This window comes from Myotis yumanensis, unplaced genomic scaffold (genome assembly GCF_028538775.1).
Source record: "Myotis yumanensis isolate MYYU_CA2020_CCGP unplaced genomic scaffold, mMyoYum1.0.hap1 SCAF_7, whole genome shotgun sequence".
In the NCBI taxonomy this organism is placed as follows: Eukaryota; Metazoa; Chordata; class Mammalia; order Chiroptera; family Vespertilionidae; genus Myotis; species Myotis yumanensis.
The window spans coordinates 31,850,129-31,876,882 of NW_027223758.1; the positions used below are offsets into that span (position 1 = coordinate 31,850,129).

General features: G+C 41.6%; 1 pseudogene; it reads right to left on the bottom strand.

The window, feature by feature from the left end:
* Positions 1-1,722: 1,722 nt before the first annotated feature.
* The window catches only part of LOC139014377 (zinc finger protein 420-like), a 47,213-nt pseudogene continuing 22,181 nt past the window's right edge, over positions 1,723-26,754 (bottom strand).

Sequence of the window (26,754 nt, forward strand, 5' to 3'; positions counted from 1 at the left end):
CATCCGTGCCCGTGATTTCATTTACTTGGTACATTTATTATGTTCCTCTTGCATGCTGGGACTGTGCTTAGTGATTTCATTTATATGCAAAGAGAACCCTGAGTTCTGAGCTCCTGCTGCATAGCTAGCACTGTCAGTTCCCACCTTGCGGTAATGGGAGAGCCCTCTTCTGTGGTCTGTAACTTCCATGAGGTGCGATCTTCTGCCCTGCACTGTACAGTTCTGCATTTGGGAGGTTCCCCAACACACTGTGTTCTGTCAGAGAACACAGTGAGCCTCACCTGCCAAGTGGAGAACTTATACTTCAACTCCTAATGCTGACTTGGTTAAAGGACAGAAACATGTCTCATACAGAAATGGCCTCAACCCTCAGAGAACAAGGATGGCACCTTCAATTGGAGGAGCTGGCTGCTGGTGAATTATCTGTCCACGGGGAGAATGCGATGCTCGGCTGTCTGGTGCAGCACAATGAGCAACTGGAAGTCACCAAACAACTTCCCCCAAAGGCCTCTGCTCACCAGGAGCCCCAGAACACAGGTGAACCCTCTGGAGAGGCCTCTACTCCAACTGAACCCCTTTTTAAATGGTCTCATTTATAATGTTGAGTAGTCATTTGTGATTATAGAATAATCTGGAAATCTATAGATATAAATTAGCAATTTGAAGTGTGCTCCCAACTCCCAAATCCCACACTGGTAAGAGTTTGGTACCTACATTTATAGATCTCTTGACACCAATGTACCTTAAAGAAAGAGGGAAGGAGGGAGACCATCCTGTTCACAGTGTCCTGCCTCTTGATTTCACCCAACAGTCACCGAGTTCCATGACAGCCACCTCCCTCCTCCTTGCTCTTGCTAACCTCCTCCTGGTTTCCATCCCATCTGGGCTTTCCCATCTGGACCAGGCACCCAGCTGATTCTGAGTGGTCACCGCATGGGCCTCCTTTGTCCCCTATTTATGGCAGGGAACCAGCAGTAATCACAGCCATCACTGAACATTTTCTACATCACATTTCCCTTCCTCCGTCATCTCCTTTCCTGACAACCATCCTGTGAGTTTGAAGTTTTACAGAAGGGGTGTGGAAAGACTTCTTGTCATCATACTAGGTGACTGGGCTAAACTAATCAAGGTGATCTGAGAAATATATGTGAGACTTTTGCTAAAGTAGTTTATTCTTGAAATATTAATGTTTATTGCATGTAATATATTTAAAATCATTTTTCTTAAAATACTAATGTTTATTGCATGTAACATTATATTTAAAGTAGATTTTCTTGAAATATTTAAAAAAAGAATAGTTTATTGACTTTTAGAGAGAAAGGAAGGGAAAGGGAGAGAGAGACAAAAAAAACATCCATGTGACAGTGGCAACATAGATCAGTGGCCTCCCACATGCCCCCTACCGGGGACCAAGCCTGAAACTTAGGCATATCCCCTTGACCTGGAATCAGACAGGCAATCTCCTGGTGCAGGGAACAATGCCCAACCAACTGAGCCACTGTGGTCAGAGCAGAAATGTTTGAGATTTTACTGCCCATGTTTCCCTTTAGGATTTAATCCATTTATTGAACTCAGAATAGAAAGGTAATACAAAAAAGTTAAAACAAATGCACCTGTGGCCATCACCACCCCCCTGGATCGCTGCAGCGCCCACCAGGGGGCGGTAGCACCCACTTTCGGAATCACTGGTCTAATCAATGTATATGGGCCTTGCCACATTGTTAATGTTCGTAGGCCTTCTCTCTAGTATGACACCTCCAATGGCTAGAAAGGTTTGAACATAATTTATAGGCTTTGCCACATTCTCTACATTTATCAGGGTTTCTGTTCTATATGAATTCTCTGATGTCTAGAAAGGGCTGAAGACCAGCTATAGGCTTTGCCACATTCCCTACATTTATAAGGCTTCTCTCCAGAATGAATATTCTGATGTTGAGTAAGAAGTGACCCTTGGGTAAAGGCTTTCCCACATTCTCTACATTTATAAGGCTTCATTTCTGTATGAATTCTCTGATGATGGGTAAGGGTTGAACAACACCTAAAGGCTTTCCCACATTCTCTACATATATGAGGCTTCACTCCAGTATGAACTGCCTGATGTTGAGTAAGATGTGAGCCCTGGGTAAAGGCTTTGCCACATTCTCTACATTTATAAGGCTTCTCTCCAGAATGAATTTTCTTATGTTGAGTAAGATTTGAGCTCGAGGAAAAGGCTTTGCCACATTCTCTACATTTATAAGGCTTCTCTCCAGAATGAATTCTCTGATGTTTTGTAAGATTTGAATTCTGGTTAAAGGTTTTCCCACAAACTCTACATTCATAAGGCTTCTCGCCAGTATGAATTCTCTGATGATTTTTGAGACTTGAACACTGGCTAAAGGCTTTGCCACATTCTTTGCATTTATAAGACTTCTCTTCAAAATGAATTCTCTGATGTTTTGTAAGGCTTGAACACCTGTTAAAGGCTTGCCCACATTCTTTACATTTATAAGGTTTCTCTCCATGATGAATTCTCAGATGTCGAATAAGGCTTGAATAAGCGTTGAAGGCTTTGTCACATCCTCTACATTTATAAGGCTTCTCTCCACTATGAATTCTCTGATGTAAAACAATATGTGCATGCCACTTAAAGGCTTTATCACATTCTTTGCATTTGTAAGGCTTCTCTGCAGTATGGATTTCCTTATGTATATTTAACTTAGAAGACTGACTAAACACTTTCACGTAATGAATACACGGGAGAAACTCCTCCTCAATATGAGTACTTTTATGTTCAGTAAGATTTGATGATTGGCTGGAAGACTTGGTACATTCACTAAGTCTTTCTGTCTTCTCTACAGTATGAATACTCTGAGGTATAAAAATATCTGAGTTTTTTTCAAAGACTTTAGGCCATTTATACTTCTTCTGTGGAAGTTGAGCTCTTTGATGGTTATTAGAATTTGACCCTTGGTTGAAGTTTTTCTGAGATTCATTGCATTGGTGACTTCTCTCTTCATTATAGGTACTCTGATAATGATTTAAGAGTGAAAAAGTTTTAATTAGGGCTCTAGTATCATTGCACATGTACAGTTTCTTCCAATTACCTATTCTGATACCATGACAGCTATATATATATCTTGCACATTTTTGGAAAGCAAAGACTCTGGAAAAATAAATATTTCCCCATGAAAGAATAATACAAAATTGATTAAGGGATTTACAAATTCATTTATAACTTGTATCTTCATTTATAAAATATCTCATTTTTAGAAATATTTGACTGTTTAATCAAATGCTACATTAAATCATTCAAAAATTATTTGCATAATGGACTATGTGACTTCTCTGTTATTACAAATTTTACTTCAGAGAATATGTATTCATCTATTTATTTTAATTCTCATATGAGGACATGTTTATTGATTTTTAGAGAGAAAGAAAAATCAAAGTGAAAGAGAAACATTGATCGATTGCCTCCTGCCTGCACCTAGAGCAGCGACTGAACCCTAAACCTACATGTGTCCTGACCAGAATAGAACACACATTTCAGAATATAGGGTGACACTGCAACCAACTGAGACACAGCAGCCAGAGCAGAGGATATGTACTTTTAAAAACATTTCTTTAGTCTTTATGTTCAGAAACACATTGTTCTGCCAATGAAACTGATATCAAGTAGAAATTTTCAAAATGTTTAAATCCTTAATCTCCTTAGGCAACAAGATTTTATTAAGGGTAATTGTCCCACTTTGGCCACATTCATCATAACTAACAAGCTTTTTTCTATTCATATTCCCCTGGATATTACAAAACTTTCATTCAGTGTAAATTCTCAATGCCACATCACTGATATCTTACCTGTAGCATTTTCTGGAATGACACTTCTACACCTGACTTTGGCAACAAATCCTGGATAACTTGAGAAGACATAGCTGAAATATAACAAATTAATTATAAAATACACTCAGGTAAATATTCTTTAAATTTTAATGTACAGAATTAATACCTGCAAGAAGACTTCAGTGAGATTGAAGAATAGGAAGCACAAAAACTTTCTTCCTCCATGGAGATGCTAACTTACCAACAATTACTGACCCAATTATCTCCTAAAGTACTTCAGAAGCCACTTCAAAGACCACAATATCCACCAGAAAGCATAAAATAAAAATATCATAACGAAGAGGGGGGAAAGTTACCTACACTTACCCACAATAACTGCTCACCCTTTCTGACACACTACAAAATATCTGTGGGATAACTCCCAATTCTCAGTTTCTCCCAGAAGAGAAATAAGTGAGTGCACTGGGTTTCCATTTGTCTGAATTTTTTGTAAATACCTGAGGGATTTTTTTCGTTTTTGAATAAAACAGATTTCTATACAAATGAAATATACTGAGCATACATTGTGGTGGACTACTAAGTAAAAAAGTTAGTAATTGTTCAAGCACCAGAAAGACTGCAATGCTGAAGAAGGACATCAGGAATGGGAAGATATCATGAGCTCTAAATAAAAGCAAAATAAGTTTTAAAGTGGGAAGTTACACAAAATCCACACAGGCTTCTGGTCAAGATGGTGGTGTAGGTAATTATAGCATTGGCAACCTCCCACAACCACACAAAAAATACAACTAAACTACAGGAAAACCATCATTCAAAACTGCCTGAAACCTAGCTGAATGAAGTTCTACACGTAAGGATATAAAGAAGAAGGCTTATCCAGACTGGTAGGAGGTGCAACGCCACGGAATGGACTAGGCCCATGTGCAGGATTAAAATCACCAGCTATATGTTTCTAGCTCTCTCCTTCTCCCTTCCTCTCTGAAATAAATAAAAATATATTTTTAAAAAACAAAAATCACCAGCAATATATCAGCTGCAGAAGTCACATCTGAGGAGTGAAAGGTCCCAGCCCCACAGAATGCCTGCCAGCCCAGGGTTCCAATGCCAAGAAGAGATGTCCCCATTACTCTGGCTGTAAAAACTAGCAGGGATTGTGCCTCAGTGAAACAGAGAGCTGATGGAGTCCTAGGCAGTTCCTCTTAAAGATTCATGCTCTGACTTACTCATATTCATGCCCTGTGAGCTCCAGCAATGTGGTAGCAGCTCGAATGGCACCAGGGACATACAGGTTGGAACTCAAGTCTCTGGCATAAAGACAAGAGCTACAGAAGGAGCTTTCTCCCAGGCATAAGTCTTGGTACAAGCCTTTGCTCCTTTTCTGAGCCCTTCACCCACAGAGCTGGCAAACAAGACCCATAGCTACGTCTCCATCAACCTGGCTCACACTTTTCAACCCACCCTGAAGACTTCCTGAAATCCATCCCATCAACGTCTGGGACCACCAAAGCTGTTTACAGTGGCTTTTCCATACAAACAGCCTGAATTGCCTTATGCTTCAATCTTTACAACAATTTCTCAAACAAGCAGGATCTGGCCCCAGTGTACCACATCACTCTTGCTAGTAGCCCCAGCATGGAAACTATGTAATGTCTAATTACTGGGGTGTACACCTGACATGAATATAATATATTGGCAACTACAATTGAAATAGTAAAAAAGGAGTTACACACACACACACACACACACACACACTGATTACACTTTCCAGAATAGGTTTGACAGGCAATGAACAATCTATCACAGCTGACTGTTATCTGTTTTCTCCTGTACAAAGCAAGTTCATAAAGAATGGGATGGCAGCTGTTTCTAATGACCCGGAATAGTAACAAAAGATCACAAGGTTTAGCAAGAAACAGAAAAACAATCCATCCAGAGGAACAACATAAATCTCCATAAATTGGCCCTAAGTTAATGAACATCTGTTAATTACCTAACAAAGCTGAGAAAACAAACACATCTTAAAGAGGCTCAATTGGAAAATATAGCGAAAAAAATTAAAAAATATATTACCATCAAAACTATGCATGACAAAAATAATAATACAAACAGACGAAAAGTATAAAAAAAGAACCAAACAGATATTGGGAGCTGAAGAATATAGTTAGTACCTGAATTGATATAAATAGAAACATCAGAAACAGACTTGATCAAGCAAAAGGAAGAATAAGACAACTTGGACACTGATCCACAGTGTTCCTGGGATGTGGGAACCAAATTCCACTATCTCAACCACTTCCCTCCCAAATTACTCAGAGGCAGAAAACAGAACTTTAAAAATAGTTTAACGTAAAATTCCTCAGCAACGTGCACAGACTTCCCCAGGTTCACCAAGAAATGCAAGAGTAGCCAGGTCATGCCACCCTCACACTGTTAGGGCAGGTCTTTGGTTCTCACTCTAAATGCAAAGGAAGATCATAGGAGCACAAGGGAACCCTTACATGGTGCCAGAGAGTAAGTGTTGAAGAGAATCTGTCCCTTGAAGACAGAAACAGAAATAAACCTGACCCTCTCCAAAATCATTTCTATTGCAGCAGATCTTTCCAAACCATATTATAATATCTGACTTCCTCCATAACCTTGGCCTCTCACTTGGGTCATCCACTTCCTTGATTCCCACCTACCTGGCTGGCTGGATATTGTCTTTTTCCTCTTCAACTCCCAGGGCCCCTTCATATGCTCCAAAAAGGTGACCAGGTCTGGCTTAGACACACCTGTTTATTAGAAAAGGGAACATGAAAAAAAAAAAAAAAACAAGATGGCGGCATAGGTAAACACCGGAGTTTGCTGCCGCAAACAACCACTTCAAAAATACAACTAAAAGACGGAACGAACATCACCCAGAACCACAGGAAGGCTGGCTGAGGAGAGATTCTTCAACTAGAAGGAAAGAGAACAGCATACCGAGGCTCAGAGGAGGCGCAGTGTGGAAAATACAAAGGTACGGAGGTGCACATGGAGCTGGCTGGTTGCTGAGGGCGCGGTTGTCGTTTTCAATCAGGAGGGAGTCTCAGACTCTGAGCTCCAGATGCGGGCGAGTCTCTAGGGACTCAGTCTCAAACGGGAGAAGCAGGATTATCTGGCATCAGTCGGAACGTGAGGGCAGCTTTCTCTCCGAGGTTTGCAGCGGTTGCTGGGGTTCTGAGAAGCAGAGCCTCTGGGAACGGGACTGAGAGCAGCCATAACTGCTCCCTCCGTCCGCCCTGCTGATCCCATGCGACCTGCCCCGCCCAAGCCCTGCGCAGAGCCATTTGCCGGATAGCCTCAGGCAAAGGCTAGATTAGCACCTCTCCAGAGGACAGAAGTTTTCCCACTGCAGATACAGCTGATTCTCACAGCCAGTCGGCCTGGTGGTCAAATCCCTCTAGTATTAACTACAACAATCAAGGCTTAACTAGAACAAGACTGCGCACAAAGACCACTAGGGGGTGCACCAAGAAAGCATAAAAAATGCAGAGACAAAAAAACATGACAGAAATGGAGGATATAGAGCTAAAAAGCGCACTTTTGAGGTCTTTCAATAATTTGCTAGAAGCTGCCGATAAACTCGATGAGAGCCTCACGAAATCTAATGAGACCCTCGATGTTGTGATAAAGAACCAACTAGAAATTAAGCATACACTGACTGAAATAAAGAATATTATATAGACACCCTATAGCAGACCAGAGGAGCGCAAGAATCAAGTCAAAGATTTGAAATGCGAAGAAGCAAAAAACACCCAACCGGAAAAGCAAAATGAAAAAAGAATCCGAAAATACGAAGATAGTGTAAGGAGCCTCTGGGACAGTTTCAAACGCACCAACATCAGAATTATAGGGGTACCAGAAGATGAGAGACAGCAAGATATTGAAAACCTATTTGAAGAAATAATGACAGAAAACTTCCCCCACCTGGTGAAAGAAATGGACTTACAGGTCCAAGAAGCACAGAGAACCCCAAACAAAAGGAATCCAAAGAGGACCACACCAAGACACATCATCATTAAAATGCCAAGAGCAAAAGACAAAGAGAGAATCTTAAAAGCAGCAAGAGAAAGAGACTCAATTACCTACAAGGGAATACCCATACGACCGTCAGCTGATTTCTCAACAGAAACTTTGCAGGCCAGAAGGGAGTGGCAAGAAATATTCAAAGTACTGAATGCCAAGAACCTACAACCAAGATTACTTTATCCAACAAAGCGATCATTCAGAATAGAAGGTCAGATAAAGAGCTTCACAGATAAGGAAAAGCTAAAGGAGTTCATCACCACTAAACCAGTATTATATGAAATGCTGAAAGGTATCCTTTAAGAAGAGGAAGAAGAAGAAAAAGGTAAAGATACAAATTATGAACAACAAACATGCATCTATCAACAAGTGAATCTAAGAATCAAGTGAATAAATAATCTGATGTACAGAATGAACTGGTGGTTATAATGAATCAGGGACATAGAAAGGGAATGGACTGACTATTCTTGGGGGGGAAAGGGGAGTGGGAGATGCGGGAAGAGACTGGACAAAAATCGTGCACCTATGGATGAGGACAGTGGGTGGGGAGTGAGGGCGGAGGGTGGGGTGGGAACTGGGAGGAGGGGAGTTATGGGGAAAGAAAAAAAGGGGAACAAATGTAATCTGAACAATAAAGATTTAATTAAAACAAACAAAAAAAAAGAAAAGGGAACATGAGTTCAATGGAGATTCTCCAATTTACAATCTAGTACTGTGCTCACATGAGAAAATAGGACACTGTAGAATATTAGAATATTCTAGAAAATTATTTCCCAAAATAGTATTTTCTGACAGCACCTTTACTATACTAGAGACAACATTTAAATTTTTTGATCCTGAGTTCCACTACCAAATACATCAGGAAGCCTTTCTGTTCTGCACCAGTAAAACAGGAAAGCCTTTCTGTTCTGAACCCCAATTTCATTCCTTAAGAACACGGGTCTGTCTGAAATTCTATCATAAAAAGCAGAGGCTCTAAGCAGACACTGTACTAATGAAGAAAACAAAACCCTATGGGTGGAGTACAAAATCTTGAAAGTGGTCCTCACCCAGGAATACCAAGTTCCTGTAGTTCTGCAACATCACATCCGCGTACAGTTTCCGCTGAGCTGGGTCCAGGCACGCCCACTCCTCCTGAGAGAATTCTATGGCCACATCACTGAAGGTCAACTGTCCCTGAAGTTAAAAGGGGGTAAAAAGCATTACTCTATTTACAATGGGCAGAGGTCATAAGGTCACTCAAAATGAAAACAGAGTTAATGGAATTGGTTTGGGGTGTGTGTGTGTGTATGTGTGTGTGTGTGTGTGTGTTTCTTTAACAGAGCTGGTTTTGATCTAGGAAAGTATCCTGAGTTATCCAATGGCATCACTTTGACAGTAATATTCTCTAATGTATTTTGAGAAAGGATGGCATATGATCCACAAAACCACTGTAGAAGCTTTACTTTTCTGGAAGAGGAATTTTAAAAATAAAGACCCCAACACAGGCATATCCATTTTTAGTGCTTTGTTTGAATCACAGAGGATCAAGTGTATATATTTCTTAGCTGGAGAAGTCATTCTGAGTGAGCACAGTGTAGCGCTTTTAAATTTTTTAATGAGTTCTGGATGCGGTGTGAGCTTCCACATGTTTAACCAGCTCACTTATAACTATAGATGCCAATGTGCTGGTCCATGTGCCAAATCTTTAGACAGCACAGAAGAAAACACAGGAAAAAAATTCATATACAAGACTTTGACTGAACAGTTTTAAGAAATTTACAGGTCTCACAGATTAGTAAGCCTAGCAACCACAACTGTTTTAACAGTTTTTTATATATTAACTCATAAATCTCAAAAGTAATCAAAGAATAACATCATTGTTCCCTTTTTTTAAATGTATTTGTTGACTTTAGAAAGAGAGAAAGGGGTAGGAGTGAGACAGACAGAAACATTGGTGAGAGAGAAACATCAATAAGCTAACTCCTGCACGCCCCCTACCAAGTATTGAGCCCTCAACCCGGCATGTGCCATAACTAAGAATTAAATCAGTGACCTCTCAGTGCATGGGTCAACGCTCAACCAACTGAGCTAGGGCTATTCATCTTTTTATGAGAATATTTTACAAAACATCCAGAAAATGGTAGAGCCTGGGTGTTATTCCAAACTTTATCTGGAATCTGTCAAAAAGAATACAGACCAATATATAGACACAACCCTCATGAATGTTTACAACTGTTATAATTGAAAAGAACAAAAACAATGCCCTGGCTGGTTTGGCTCAGTGGATAGAGTGTCGGCCTGTGTACTAAAGGGTTCCAGGTTCAATTCTGGTCAAGGGCACACGCCCAAGTTGCGGGCTAGATCCCCAGTAGGGAGCATGCAGGAGGCAGCCGATCATTGATTCACTCTCATCATTGGTGTTTCTATCTCTCTCTCCCTGTCCCTTCCTCTCTGAATCCAATAAAAATATATTTCTTTTTAAAAAGAATATAAACAAGAAGATAAGAAAGAGCTCAAATAATAACATTTTTTGCAAAAAGGCAGACATAGAAATGGAATCTATGTACACAATAAATACAACATAAAATATTTTCATGTCAATAAAATTACCCTGAAATAAAATAAACATTAATGTCAATGTGTTAATCTCACAAATCTCTTTGTGAATCATCATCTTGTTACTTTATAAACACAAAAGGGAGGTAAACACACCATGATATAAAATATTAGCGCTATTGGTTCTTAGCCTATTGTTCGATGTGTTATCTTTGGTGCTGATCTGTATTTTATAAATTTAACACACCTGAACATCCATTACTATGATGCTTGTAAACATTTTTGAAAATACAAAGTAGTGACAAAGAAGAGTGTGTCTGTGACATGTCGGTGGAATAGAACAAAAATGTACAGGTCTGAGGCCTGCCTGATAAAACCCTCCACTTGCAAATCTAGGATCTCCAGTGAACAACAACAAGAAGCCTTTATTTCTCAAAGCAACCTGAACATAAAGAGAGACTGAAAAGCAATGGAAGTTTCCAGATGAAATGTGATCATTTATGCACATTTCACAATTTTTTTTTGAAACTCTTATTAAAGATTTTTTAAAATTAACTCTATGGTTCAGACACTGGGCAGAGAACACCCACACCAAGTGAAAATCAGATGCAGAGGAAGTGACATCAGGTAACTGAAGGACACAGAGGTACACATCATCACTAACACCAGTTTTATACAAAATTCACTCCACATATACCTCCACATTCTGTAAATCTCACAGTACATTTAAATAGTAAGGCTTCCATGCCAATGTAGAGAGCAAGTCTCTGCTAACGAGTTATCTTTTTCAGCACATTCTGGTCTAATCCCAGCCACTATGGTTAAAGGTGCTTTGTCTCAATCCTGTTCTGCAGAGCAGATGCTGCAGCCATACGAAATCTAAAACCTACATTTCCCTTCTGCAAACACCATCTCAATAGGCATCTTGGATATCAATGCCTTCCCATGTTGATCTGTCACAAAGAAAATGTTCTGAAGAGTTGAAGGTGGGGTTTCAGAACAAGGCACCCTAAGATGTGCTACAATGGTACATGCATTTTGTTGAACTGAAGGCACCAAGACCTAGAGAACCTTCTGCTCTCCCCCTGAACTACCTAGAAGAATTTATTTATTTATTTATTTTTATTTATTTATTTTTTAAATATATTTTATTGATTTTTTTACAGAGAGGAAGGGAGAGAGATAGAGAGTTAGAAACATCGATGAGAGAGAAACATCGATGAGCCGCCTCCTGCACATCTCCCACTGGGGATGTGCCTGCAACCCAGGTACATGCCCTTGACCGGAATCGAACCTGGAACCCTTCAGTCCGCAGGCCGACGCTCTATCCACTGAGCCAAACCGGTTTCGGCAGCCTAGAAGAATTTAAATGATGAGCTTGGCCAATGATCTGTGTTAAACCAAAAATGACATTTGAACTACCTAGGTCATGCGTGTCAAACTTGCGGGCCACGGGACACATGCGGCCCACAACAAATACTCATTAACAATTATTAATTTATTTCAGCCCTTTGTATTCAGCATATCTCTATCTTAATAAACCTACGTTTCTATGACATTTGAAGCTTTTGGGTTTTTTTCCGGCCCACATAAACTTAAACCTTGTTTATTTTGCATTTGTTAGCCTTTGAATTTGACATGCTTGATCTAGGAGGTAGGCAAACTAGTATTCCTGAACATGTGATCTCCTGGCAACGATATTCTGAAGTCCCAAGGTGCAATAGCTCATCCCAGGTTCAGAATGTCTCATACCAATTTTCCCTTTCATTCTCTGAGCCTCTCTTGCATGTGGGGTCTCTGACACTGTCATGTGTGTGAAGCTCCCATACATATCACGTCTACCCGATTAGGCCAGCTGAGAGAACTTTGAAAGTAGAAGAAAGTATCTTCCTCCCACACAATGGCCACTAATTTATGGTGAGATTTCGTTTCGTATAGGGAACCTGGATGGACACAATGGACAGAAAGCTGTGGACAAAAATGCAGGGGTAGCTGACTTTATCTGCCTCCTAAAGGCCTGCTTCCTTGCAGATGTTGAAACTGTTGACCCACATGAGCAGTTGATGAAGGCTTAACTGCTACATGAACTTCCTGGGGTGGCTCTAGTGAACTACACTGCCATCTTTCCCCCACAGCACAGGCACTAACAATCAGACAACCCCGTTGGAAAAGGAAGTAACTGCACCCTGAAATGGAAATCTCCACCAGCAGGCCTTTTTCAAACCACCCTCCTACGTGTTCCAAGCTTGTTAGGGCCACCAAGCTGCGCCTGCCTCTCAGCAGCTCAGAGGACCTTCCTTTCTTCTGTGTTGTCTCCCTTATGATCGAGCATAAGCCTAAGAAAATTTCCCAAGAAATTTCTCTGGAGGTTCCTCTTGATTTCTATCTTGGGGAACCCAAAAAACCCCAAGTGACAGTCACATTTTAAAGAGGGAACTTGGACAATCACAAGAAAAAAAAGTAAGCAGTTGAAAACAAATTCGTGTTGCAGGATCATCAGAAATAGAGAAGCAAAAGTCTGCACCACCTACATCCATAAACTTGAGAAGGAAAAGCAGACACAGAACTGAGCCAAGACAGAGCGTTTACCTGAGAAGCAGCCATATTGTCCTCTTCCTCCTCCTGCTCTGGGTTGTTTTCTCAGGTGACTTTATGTTGACCAATCACACCTGCATCTTGAGCATATGCCATGCTTCCACCACACTCACAGGCAGGACTTGAAATGCTGAAAAATGTCACACTCCCCTGCCCTTTGTCACAGGAGAGATTAAGAAAAAGTGAGATCCTACATTAAGACCAAAGTGTAAGTTTTTCTCTCTTATATTCCTGTGCTCTCCTATCCCACAGACATGCACAATTTCCAACCCAGCAATGAGAATGTGGGCTGTACTTCTGTTCCTCAAAACTCAAAAGAGAATCCTGTTACCTCCCCTGGACTAAAGCCAGCTCTCAATTCTCACAAATGCACTGGGGCAAATAGCTCTTCTGATAAATACTAGCCTCCCTTTTGAATCACCTGGAGCACCACACTAAACCAACAACCCAGACCGGTTGTTCAACTCTGTGGGGGAGGGCACAATAATGTTACTTCTTACAATTCATCAAATGGTCTAATAGAAGGGGACCATCTAGCTAAGCATTTCTTCTACAGCTTTAATGTGCATACAGAACCACTGGGGATCCAGGTCCCTCTAAAAAGTTATGATTCTGTAGGTCGGAAGTGAAGCCCATGAAATAGCATCTTTACCTAGTGCCCTGGTGCAGGTGACCTGCTTTAGGTAGCACTGGGTTAGAGATACTAGACCCAACATATCTGAGACCTATGAGTAGTGTGAAGGATTGGGGTAGGAACTTCTAGAGGGCAGGCTCCTAGGGTGGAACCCTAGAGATGGAGTTGTCCTGGAATGGGTTTAGCTAGGTCTGTAGCTACTGTGCAGATGCAAACAGGGGAGGGGAAAAAAACTTGGTGGCAACAGGATTCTGTGAAAATCCTGTCCTCAGAATTCTTCCAAAATGACCCTCAGTCCCCAGTTCTTTGCCCATACCCCTCCCAGGGGACACATGGTATTGTTATGCCCAGATTTCAAGATCCCCAAAAGACCACACCAGGGAGCCAGCCGAGTCCGATGCAAAAGCAAAGAGTCTTTATTCGAGCTACCTCGGCTCCCCGACCACAGTCACCGATGCAATGGCAAGCCAAGTGGCAGAGAGAGAGAGAGAGAGAGAGAGAGGTTTTATAGTAAGGGGAGGAGAGAGGACTGTGGGCCCTGCCGATTGGCCAGGGGCAAGTCGGTGTCTCGTTACACAGGATGTGGTCATCTCCATGGCCCACACTTCCCTTGACTGTCATTGGTTAGTTTAAAGAAATCCTGGGTGTGGCTAGCAGAGGCTTGGGCTTCCAGGAAGAAGCCCCGCTGAGCACATGGCTGCCCAAAAATGGAGGACACAGGGTAATATGGAGGGCGTAGTCCTCACCCTTTCAGTATAACAGGCCTCATCCCGTCCATAGGTGAATGGAGCCTCAATCCCTAAGGGATAAGGGGCAGAAAAGTGTTTCCATCACAGCTGCATTTGCAAATGAACTAAAGGAGCATACTCTAGAAGCCTCTCAAGCATGAGATTCCTTATACCACATTCATGTTCACTTTCTCTAACTGAACCCTAAACACATTTTAATCATTGTTCTTATTAATGTTTTTTTATAGTAAGAACACAACATGAGATCTTTCAATAAAATTTTTGAAAATATATTTTTATTGATTTTAGAGTGGAGAGAGATAGAAACATTAGTGATGAGAGAGAATCATTGATCGGCTGCCTCCTGCACACCCCCTACTGGGGATTGAGCCCACAATTTGGGCATGTGCTCTGACCATGAATCACACAGTGACATCCTGGTTCATAGGTTAAAGCTCGACCACTGAGAAACACTAACCAGAATCAATAAAATTTTAAGTGCACAAGACAATAATGTTAACAGCAGGCAAAATGTTATACCGTGGATCTCTGAAAACTTATTTATCTTTGATAAATCAAAATCTATATCCCTGAACAGCAACTCCCATTTCCACTCTCCTTTGCCTCTGGCAATGTTAATCATTCCTCTAATCTTTGTTCCTGTGAGTTTGACTGTATTGTGAGAATTCTGAAGCTGGATTTATATAGGGTTATATACTAAAAGTACTTACTAAGTTTAAAATCTATAAACTTAATAGTCATATTATGAAATTTGAGAAAAATATGATTAATACAAATGACTCCCAAATTTGATAGAGTTTAACAAACAATTATTATGAAAAATATAGAAAACAAATTCCTGAAACATAGCAGGTTCACTATAATAAAACCTTAGAGGAAGCCCTACTAGGTGTACCTATTAATAATAGCAGATTTTGTAATCAAAGAAAACACGATAATTTCAAGAGAAACATCAAAAGTGCTTTATTCAAGGTAATGTCCATCACTAGCTACACATTGCCCCATCTTTCAGGTAATTTGTGGATACCGTCCCAATAGAACTTTTCTTGTTTTGAGGCAAACCATTCAGAGACCCAATTTTCCACTTTTTCATATGTTCTCAAGTGCTGCTCAGAAAGTGCGTGTGCCATCTATTGGAACAAGTGGTAATCTGAAGGAGCAAAGTCTGGTGAATACAGTGGGCGGGTTAATACTTCCCAGGCAAGATCTTTTAACATGTCTTTCACTGGTTTTTGAAGCGTGTAATGTTGCATTATCATGAAGCAAAATTACTTTGCCCTGTCTTCTGGCACATTCTGGTCATTTCACGATCAAAGTGTGGTTCAAATTGATTATTCGTTGTCAGTAGCGATCAATATTAATGGTTTCACCTGGTTTTAGAAACTCATAATACACCACACACCTTTCTGATCCCACCAAACCCAGAGCACTGTCTTCTTTCCAAAGCAATTTGGCCTTGCAGTGGATGTTGATGGTTGACCTGGATCAACCCATGATTTTGTGCATTTGGGATTCTCAAAATAAATCTATTTTTCATCACCAGTCACAATTCGATGCAAAAAAGACTTTCTTTCATGCTGTTGAAGCAACATTTTACTGATGACTTTTCAGTTTTCCATTTGTCTTTCATTCAGTTGATGTGGCACCCATTTTCCTCCCTTTAAAATCTTTCCCATTGCTTGTAAATGATCAGAAATTGTTTGCTGGGCAATGTTTAATCTTTCTGCAAGTTGTTTTTGAGTTTGACATGCATCTTCATCCAATAATGCTTGTAATTGTTGGTCTTCAAACTTTTCCGGTTGACCTGGGCATTCTTTGTCTTTCACATTGAAATCATCACTTTTCAAGCGTTTACCCCAGCATTCACAAGTATCTTAAGATGGAGCATGTTCACCATAAGCTTCCCGAAGTATTCAGAAGCACTTTTCTTCAAAATAAAGTAATGAATTAAAACTTCCCACAAATGTGCTTTTTTTGGCATGAAATTTGACATTTTTAAGTGTAAAAATATCTATGATGTTAACACCTTCAGAAAATTTGACATATGAAGTTTTTAAGCTTGTTGTCAATACAACAAAATAGCATACATATCAAATCACATATATAACAACATATGTGTAACCCCATCTATTGAAAAAAATCCGCATTATTAACTGGTACATCTAGTAAATCTTCATGGGGAAATTTATGCTTTCAATAGCAGATAAACAGGTCAATAGGCCCACATTATTATTTTATTAACATTGTTCTCAGGAATAAAAAATTGCTACCTAATCTCTCTATGCATATCTCTGTGTCCAGATTTCCCTTGTTAAGAAGGAAAACAGGCATATTAGAGGAGGGCCCATTATTAATGCCCTTATTTTAAGTTGATTATATTTTGTTTTATTGATTTCAGAGAGAAAAGGAGAGGGAGAGAGGCTGCCTCCTGCATGCCCCCTACTGGGGATCAAGAAAGCAACCCGGGAATGTACTCTTGACCAGAATGGAATCCGGAACCCTTCAGTCCTCAGGCCCATGCTCTATCCACTGAGCCAAACCAGCCAGGGCAAGTTGATTATCTTTTTAAGGTAATCTTTAAATAAGGCAATATCCCTATTTTTAAGGTAATTTTTTAAGTAGGGTAATATCCCAAGGCAGTGGATAAGATTTCAACATATGATTGAGACCCAACTGAAGCCTTACATGAAAAGTTTATGGGGGTGGGTGTCTAAGTGTGTGTGTCTATGAAATTTTATTAACCATGTAGCTTTGTTTAAATCATAACCACAAACCAGATCCTTAATTGGAGCTGCTTTCTAACAACTCCTATCCCTAACCCAGGACAACCACTAATCTGTTCTCTATACTGATCTGGTTGGATTTAATTTTGATAACTTTATAATTTTAAACAATTAATTATTAAATCACAAATGTGAATTAAGCCAATCTTTTATTTAACTGAATATATATTTACCATAAATAGTTCTATTTCAACAAATAGTCAATATTTAAAGAAACTTATGCCAGGTATTTCACATCCTTTTCCCCTACTGTGTTCTGAAGAATCAATATGTATCCTCCACTGAAAGCACATCTCAACTGAGACTGGCTACAGTTCACAAGCTCAACAGCCACAGGAGGGGACTGGCTGCCATATTGGATGGGCCAGCACTACAGTATCAACATGAAAGTATTTTATGCAATATGAGGGCAGACTGTGCCATGTAATACTCAACCTTTTCATTTCTTTGATGCTTTCTTTGAGGTTATGTATATAATCACCTTTGTAACTAAACATGGTCTTAGGAAAAGAAAAGATTTTTTTTTTTTCTAGGATCAGAGTCAAGTGGGTGTGTATATACACTCCCAACTTTATATCAGGGTGTTACTCAGTCTTTTTGTCCTTGTTGTATTTGTCTAAAGATGTGTCAGGTTCTGAGAGAGGAATTAAAAAGACTGTCACTCTCACTCTAACTCTAAACATATGTTTCTCAATTTGTTCCCACATACCCATTCCTTTATGTCGTTCATCTTTAGCTTTGTCAATCACTTGTACATAAATTTACTCATCCAAGATTAACCATCTCCTTGGTGCCTGGCATTAGAGACACAGACCAGAACAAGACCAAGGTCTTGCACATGTGGGCAGCCACCTTAATCAGGAGACAGATAATATATAAGCAAACAAATAAATAAACAGAAAAGCAACTGAGTCCAGAGAAGCCCAATGCAGACAAGTTAAAACAGCGTGGAAAACTCACTGAAAGTTGGGAACAAGGGAACAGCCACGGCAAAGGCCCTAAGGCAGAAACCTGCCTATGTGTTTAAGGAACAATGAGGAGGCCCCTGTGCCTGCAGCTGATGCAGGGAATGGGAGAGAGCAGGAGATGGAGTGTAAAAGGAGCAAAGGGAACTTGATCTGTGGGCTCCAATGGGCCATTTTAGCTTCATACACTGCATGTTTTATTATGTATTCATTCACTGAAATATTTCATTTATTAAAACTATTATAAGAGTATTTAATGAGCTCTAATAGGTTCAGGCAATGAATTAGACAGATAAGATTCTTGTCACCCATGTAACTCTCACAGAATATTAGAGAAAGAAGAGGAATAAACAATTTGATAGAAAAGCAATAGAAACACATTTTTCCAATTACAAAATAAAATGCAACCATCCTAAGGGCCAGGCTCTTCTAAGCTCTTTCTGCAGAGTCATTAATTCTTGTGACATTACGTGATAATGATTGTGCCCATTTTACCAATGTGGAGCCTAAGCCACAGTGCGCCGAGGTTACACAACCAGCACCAGGCAGGCCTTTCTTTCCTTCCCTGTCCTAGCACTTCTCCTCAATCACCACCTACCTCTCTTCTCTCGGACTCCTCCTCCCTACAATCCCCCCCAAAAAAACCAAGGTCTGGGGGAATGCAGCCCTTACAATCCCTCAGGCCCCTCTGCTCCTGCTGCTAGTACCTGCTTGATGCCTGCACTGGTGAAGGAAGAGGCAGAGGGGCCCCAGGAACCAATGCTGCATTATGGCTGCCTACCTCCTGCAGCTCGTGGGCGCTAACTTGTCTTGGTGAGTTCCTCATTAAACTGAGGATCCAGGACACTGTTGAAGGGACAGTGGAATGAGAGGGCTGTAAGCAGGGAAGGGTAGGTCAACTCTGGATAAAGACCCCTTTAAGGCTATGAGATTGGGACAGACTTGATGGTAGAAACTTGAGACCAAAGAGGAGGCTCAAAGAAGGCTGAGGGACAGAAGATAGAAGCTAAACCAGCTGAAACCATGGAGATGGAAAGGAGAGAATGGGTCAATTCAGGGGTCTGAAATCAGAAGAAAGAGGGATAGAAATCAGGAGTGGGGCACTTGTTGGTACAGAGGACCCTGGGTCTTGTCCAGTGACTGAGTGGACAAAGGGGAAGCTGGGTAATGAGAAAGATGAGGAAAAGACAGTGAGCTCAGTGGGAACTGTGAGTGTGAAGGGCCACCAGGGAGATATTTGGGTCCAACCGTCTATAAGCCAGGAGAGTATGAGAAGGGAACCCTATGCAAAGCCCTCCAAGAGTGAAAATGCTCAGGGTGTTCCAGTAACTTTGGTCAAACTGCACTGGGTGTGGGTGAACCTTTGAAAAATGCCACAAGAAAACCAAGACCTCAAACACCAGGCAAAGGTGCTGGGACTTCCTGCTCTGGGCAGCAGCATCATGGATGCCTGTGTCAGAAGAAAGAACCTGGAAACAGGGGTGGGGGCAGGAGGCAGGTGGATTGAAGGGGGCGCAGGTAGGCAAGTCTCAGTGAGTTCTTGAGCACAGAGAGCTCTAACAAGAAACACTTTGTAGTGATCACTTGCACACACAGCACCTCAGTGACACAGGTCTTGTGCTGGACTTTCTACATATTCACACACTTAATTGCAAAGCTGGAGCCTTTATTATCCTACTTCAGAGGCTGAACCAAAAGCACCTGGAGGTAAATAACTTGCAAAAATTCATAGATTTGACTTGACTCTGAGCCTTTTGCTTCCAGCATCTGAGCCTTTCTCTCTTTTACCTCAATTTCCTGATCTGTCCAAAAGACACTGACAATACTCCTTCCATCATAGAATTGTCTGTCCCCAGGTCTATTAAAGAAACACAATCATTTTCTGCATCTTTTCCAGGAATTCACCGAGAATTATTTAAAATATATAAAATGATGCACACCGATTTTGGCGCTGAAAACATTGAAAAAAAATGTTAGCTATGGAAATAGGCTGATCAAATTCCTTCACCATAAACAGATGAGCTCTCTTGGAACAAAGTTTCATGTCCATCCTTCAACATTTTCAGAGAATGGAGAAAAAGGATTTAAAGGAATATCATTGAAGCTTACAGCTCACTAATTTAACAAATCATATAAATGGAATTTAAAAAACTGTGACTATTAGACTAACTCACTAAAACTAGGTTCTGACTGTTAAGAACATAGCCATCCTTACCAAGTGTACACTGAAATAGCCTAAATATATCATTTATATGCACCAATGGATGTTCCCACATGTTATACAGGAGAGAAAAAATACAAAGCATATAATCTAAAGTAGATACAATATATTCAGAAGGGAAAAAATTCAAATTTTTAAAAATATAATGTCTTCCAGGGTTAATTGTGTTTTTCTAAGCTATCTTGTATTTAGAAAAGAATGGTAAGAGCTGATTATGAGATGTCACCAATGCTTATTTCAGAAGTAAATGAAAATTTACAAAAAAAGGAAAATTCAACAAAGATTCATTTCAAATGCTTTTTATTTTTTAATTCTTTTTTTTTTTTTTTTTTTTTTTTAGTCCTCACCCGAGGATATTTTTCAATTGATTTTTAGAGTGAGTGGAAGAGAGATGGAAAGATGGAGAGGAATATCAATGTAACAGAAACACACTGACTGGTTGCCTCCTGCACAAGACCCGAACAGGGCCCCGGCCTGTGAGGAGCCTGCAGCGGAGGTACGTGCCCTTGACTGGAATCGAACCCAGGCCCCTTCAGTCAGCAGGCTAACACTCTAACCACTGAGAAAAAGTGGCTAGGACTAACTATGTTTTTTAAAAACAATCAAATAAATATAACAAGAGTAGAAAGGAAAGAGTAAATCCATTTCAAAGAAATAAAAGACCAACACTTTTAATACTCCTTGAAAAAGCACCATGTGGGCATAGACTTGGTCATTCTTGTCCCAGTTCACTTCGCTAGTCCCATCCCAGGAAATGGGAAGAGACCCAGGACTGACTGAGACAAGACTCTCCCCTCTGGCGAATAAGGGCTGCAAATGAAAGCTATCTGCTGACGCAAATAACCATTTTATCATTTATAAAATGAGCAAGCCTTATAAACTGGACCTTTGCAATTCTTGTTTGCATCTGTATAACTGAAATACAAATATTAAATTAAATAGGTCATAAAGCCACAAGTCAACACATCACAACTTAATCACCCACATCCATCAGTTTTCCACTCACCCAGAACTGGGTTCCCTTCCTCCTCCACTTCTGTTTCTCAATCCGTTTAGGTCCCTCTCTTTCCTTTGTTTCTCTCCACTGTCCTTTCCTGTGTTTCCCCTTGGCTCCTGTCTCCCCTCTCCCCTTTATCTATTCCTTTCCTATACCTGTTCCGAGAAATTACTGGAACCGTCACCTTCAGTAGCCCTTTCTCCCTAATCTCTCTGATTGTTCCCCACCTTTCTCCCCCATCCCTGTGTCCCTTCTGCTTCCCTTCTGTCTTTCAGGTTCCACCTCTCCTGCCAGCCTTCCTGGCACCACCGCCTGGCTAAGTGCACAGTGCTGATTCTTTTTTTTTTTTTTTTTCATTCCCCTTAAGATTTTATTGATTTTTTAAAGAGAGGAAGGGAGAGGGATAGAGAAACATGGATGAGAGAGAAACATTGATCAGCTGCCTCCTGCACGCCCCTTATTGGGGATGTGCCCGCAACCAATGTACATGTCCTTGACCGTAACTGAACCTGGGGCCCTTCAGTCCGCAGGCCGACTCTACCCGCTGAACCAAACCGGCCAGGGCCACAGTGCTGATTCTTGCTGGGCTCGGTCATCCCTTGCTCCCTTCCAGCCCCTGCACTGGCCTCATCCAACTTTTCCTCCTGACTCTCTACATCTCAAGAGCCTCGCCCTTCGGGGCCCCACCTCTGCTAACCAAGTGCTCCTCACCCTTTTCCTCCCCTTCACGTCTCTAGAGCTCCCCCCTTCCCTCCATGGTCGCTATTTGTTCTCCAGTTACCACTTTCCTGAGTTCCTCTTTCATACCTACAGTCGATTAGCAAGGACCTTCCATGTCCTCAACTTTGCGGACTCCTCATGGGCCCCCTCACTGATCCGGCCTCCTACCTACTAAGTGGGGCGTAGTGGGGGGCGGGGGCACATCTGGAAAGGGGGGTGTCTATACTCCCAGGCCAGGGAGGAATCCGGCTCTACAGGCCGGGAACTGCGAGGCTGCGGAGGGGAGAGAGGGTTTGACTCCACCTCCCAACACTTTAATGGCCTGGGGGGAGGGCTGCCCGTGAACGGTTTTAGCAGGAAAACCACGCGCGGGCGGTGCGCAGGGGCCCCGGGAAGGCAGACCGCAGGCAGAGAGGACTCCACAGTTTCAGCCAAAGGGAACGCGGGTCTCAATCCCGCAGCGAAGTCCTCGGGGTCAGAGGTCTCACCGGGACGCGAGACTTACCGCTGATGGGAGGCGGGTTTGCGGTTTCAAGGTCTCCTCGGCCCCCGGGCTTCACACGTGCAGGGCTGTGGGCTGAGATGCTGAGGTTTAAAGGAGAAAGACCAAAGGTCTCAGACGCCACGGTTACCTTCGCCCCGCACCAGCCGCTTCCGGGTCCGGAAGTAACTGCGCGTGCGCGGGGCCGGCTCACAGGGGGCGGAGCCGGGCTCGGCGTGGCCGGGGCTCCGGGGACAACCAGAGGGCGGAGCAGGGCCGAAGCTCGGGGCGAGAACTGGGGCTTAGACTCGGACGCTGCACCTGGGGCGCTTGGTTTGGGCTGAGCCCCAGGAACTGGGGAGGCGCTGGAATGCGCTGTGGCTAAGGGTGGGCGTTGCGTGCAGGCGGAAAAGGTGGTCGGGCTGCGGCCCACAGTCGAGTTGCCGGTTCGACCATGGAGCCCAGCCCCCAGGATGATGACCAGGATCAGCATCGCCGGGGATGCTAACTGGGTCCTGACTCCTGTCCGCTTCCCTCACAGTTTGTATTTTCTGAATTCTGAACCTGTGCGATTTCTTTTGTGCCCTGTAAAGCAGGACTACTCCCTGCCCATTTTAAGTTGATATTTCAAACAGTTTAATATAAAATTTCGAGATCAGTGGGCCACTTACGTTGAAAGCTACAATGTCTTTGTTTTAACAGGCTGAGAACGGATTTGCTCAAAACTTCCATTGGAAAGTGGTGGACTCGCCGGTGGGTATTGGCAGAGATGCCAGCTGAACTCCAGCTCTGGGTTCTGGGAACCTGGACATCCAGTTGTGGTGGAGCAATGACTGAATCGAGCAACGAACCAAATAAGTAATTTAATGAAGCAAGGAGTACAGTTGTCTGTGCAGGAGATGCAAACTTGAAGGTAAAATTCAAAATTGTATCTGTGTGAAATTCAAAATTCTACCTTTGGGAAACAGGCCATCGCAGACCAACATCTATCAGAACACCATTTCCATTCCCATTCCCCACTCACCCTGTGATGTCCTGGGTCAGTTGCAGAGAATTGTATAAGGACAAAACCTGGAGGGATGAAGCATGTCATAATTTAGGTCACCATCCAGGCTTTTTAAAAAATATGCAGCAATAACTTTTACAAAATAGATATAAAGTGTATTGTTTATATGTTACGAGGGGAATGATAACTTCAAACACCTTTGTTGAGATAAATGTTTGTGACATGGTAATTTATTTGTTATTGACTTCTCTATACAATTCAATTCCAAATTTACTTAATGTTTATACAGGAAAGAATATTTTTACCTATGAATTTTTTTTTTTACATTTTAGCTGTTTTACTTGTTTTCTACTTATGAGGTTCTCTCAGGTGTGGACAATAAACTCTGTAGAATAAATGTACCTTTTAGAAGACAATAGAATTTGCTTTTACCTATAGAAAACTTTTACAATGTTCCTAAAGACATTTGGTAGAGATGTCTATCCTCTTTCAGATGAATTTTAAAGAAAGTAAAGCAATCTGGTCAATTTCCAGAGGCCTCATTCAAACCTTCAAGAAACTTTAAAGCAATATCTATGACATCATATCCATCATGAATTACATTTTCCTCTCAAATCCCTACATGTGCAACATTTCTGTCCAATAAGAATTTTTAATGAGATAAAGGCATTTTGGATAAACTCTCCTTTAGCATATAATAAATTGATTAGTTGTCACTGCCATATTCATATGCGATGTTTCCCCAGGTTATGCCTTTGTTATACTCTTTTGACATTCATTACATTTGACTTACCTAATATTTTGTAAGATTTGAACATCACTACTCATAAAATGTGTAAGATTTCATTATAAACTCAATATCATGATTACACCCCAACTGTTGACATTTGGATAAGAACTTTGCCACACAATGTATTTTTAAGATTTCTTTTACATGTATATTTACTAAAGTTTGTTAAAGTTTGACTCTTGGTAAAATACATTGTCCAATGCATTATATTGTAAGACACCTTCCCCAAGTAGGAGATTCTCATACTTGCTCATGCCCTTACCCCCCTGGTGTCTGTGTCCATTGGTTAGGCTTATATGCATGCATACAAGTCCTTTGGTTGATCTCTCCCACTTACCCCTCCCTCCTTTACCTTCCCTCTGAGGATTGATGATCTGATCAATGCTTCTCTGTCTCTGGATCTGTTTTTGTTCATCAGTTTATGTTGTTCATTATATTCCACAAATGAGTGACATCATGTGATATTTATCTTTCTCTGACTGGCTTATTTCGCTTAGCATAATGCTCTCCAGTTCCATCCATGCTGTTGCAAATGGTAAGAATTCCTTCTTGTTTACCACAGTGTAATATTCCATTGTGTAGATGTACCACAGTTTTCTAATCCATTCATCTGCTGATGGGCACTTAGGCTGTTTCCAAATCTTAGCTATGGTAAATTGTGCTATCAACATAGGGGTGCATATATCCTTTCTGATTAGTGTTTCTAGTTTCTTGGGATATATTCCTAGAAGTGGGATCACTGGGTCAAATGGGAGTTCCATTTTTAGTTTTTTGAGGAAACTCCTTACTGTTCACAGTGGCTGCACCAGTCTGCATTCCCACCAGCAGTGCCCGAGGGTTCCTTTTTCTCCACATCCTCGCCAGCACTTGTCCTTTGTTGATTTGTTGATGATGGCCATTCTGACAGGTGTGAGATGGTACCTCATTGTTGTTTTGATTTACATTTCTCGGATGATTAGTGACTTTGAGCGTGTTTTCATATGTCTCTTGGCCTTCCTTATGTTCTCTTTTCAAAAGTATCTATTTAGGTCCATTGCCCATTTTTTTTATTGGATTGTTTATCTTTCTTTTGTTAACTTGTATGAGTTCCCTGTAAATGTTGGATATTAAACCCTCATCGGTGATAACATTGGCAAATATGTTCTCCCATGCAGTGGGCTTTCTTGTTGTTTAACTGAAAGCTTTAACCCATCTTTTTATCAAACCATTCCATTAATTGGCTTCCTGAATATATATGTGTTTTTAATACAATATTTGACTTTGATTTGACAATCTTGACAAGGTAGATTATGTAGATTTACTGTATGTGGTAATATCGCCAACCAGCCATGTTGCCACAAAAGAGCTTTCAAAACAGGCTCCCATTTTCACATGCAAATGGCTATGAACTTTTTATCAAACTCAGAACTGTTTGGGAAAACCCAATTACAGATCAAAGTCAAGCATCCATTTTGTTCACAGGGAATTTTGCTGCTTATAAAATTTACAATGGAGTGAAATGAACATATGCACATGAATAAAAGCAATATTTCCTTATTCACTAGAAGTTTTGACATATATCTCCCTGTAATCTACATATATGAAAGCCTAAGCGACAGGTGCAACCGACAGACCAGAACAACAGGTTGACCAGTCGCTATGACACGCACTGATGACCAGGGGGAAGATGCTCAATGCAGGAGCTGCCCCTGGTGTTCAGTGGGCTCCTACAGCCAGCCTCCCAGGGCTGGCCAACCTCCCGCTGTCCCTCCCTCCCACCAGCCAACTTCCCGTGGTCCCTACTACCGTCTGTCCCCCTGCTGGCAGGACTCCATTGGCCCAACCCCAATCGGCCCAGCCCTGATCGGGACTGGGCCAGCTGTCCCAGATCGGCCCAGATCACCAGCCAAGCCTAGGGACCCCACCAATGCAGGAATTCGTGCACCAGGCATCTAGTCTACACTAATAAAAGAGAAACATGGTAATTGGCGTACGACCGCTACCCTTCCCATTGGCTAATCAGCATATCCTTATGCAAATTAACTGTCAGCCAAGATGGCGGCCGGCAGCCAGGCAGCTGGAAGGGAGCATGAGGCTTGCTTGCTCCAGTGACTGCAGACTGCAACGTTCCCCGCCTGACTTGCCGGCCTCTGAGCTACAACTCTAAGAAACTATGTTGCAAATGTAGTTGCAAAACCCCAGAAACCAGCTTTCAGCCAGCCAGGATCTCAGAGCTAGAGTTATACATTGTTTCGATTATAGCAGCTGAAGCCTCAGAGCTAGAGCCAGAGCTAAAGCTGGCCCAGAATAAAAAAAAAGAAAGAAAACAAGGAGCCGTTGGGAGCTTCAGTCACCCGCTTCCGGAAAACAGCCCTCAGCCCCTCACCCAGACTGGCCAGGCACCCCAGTGGGGACCCCCACCCTGAT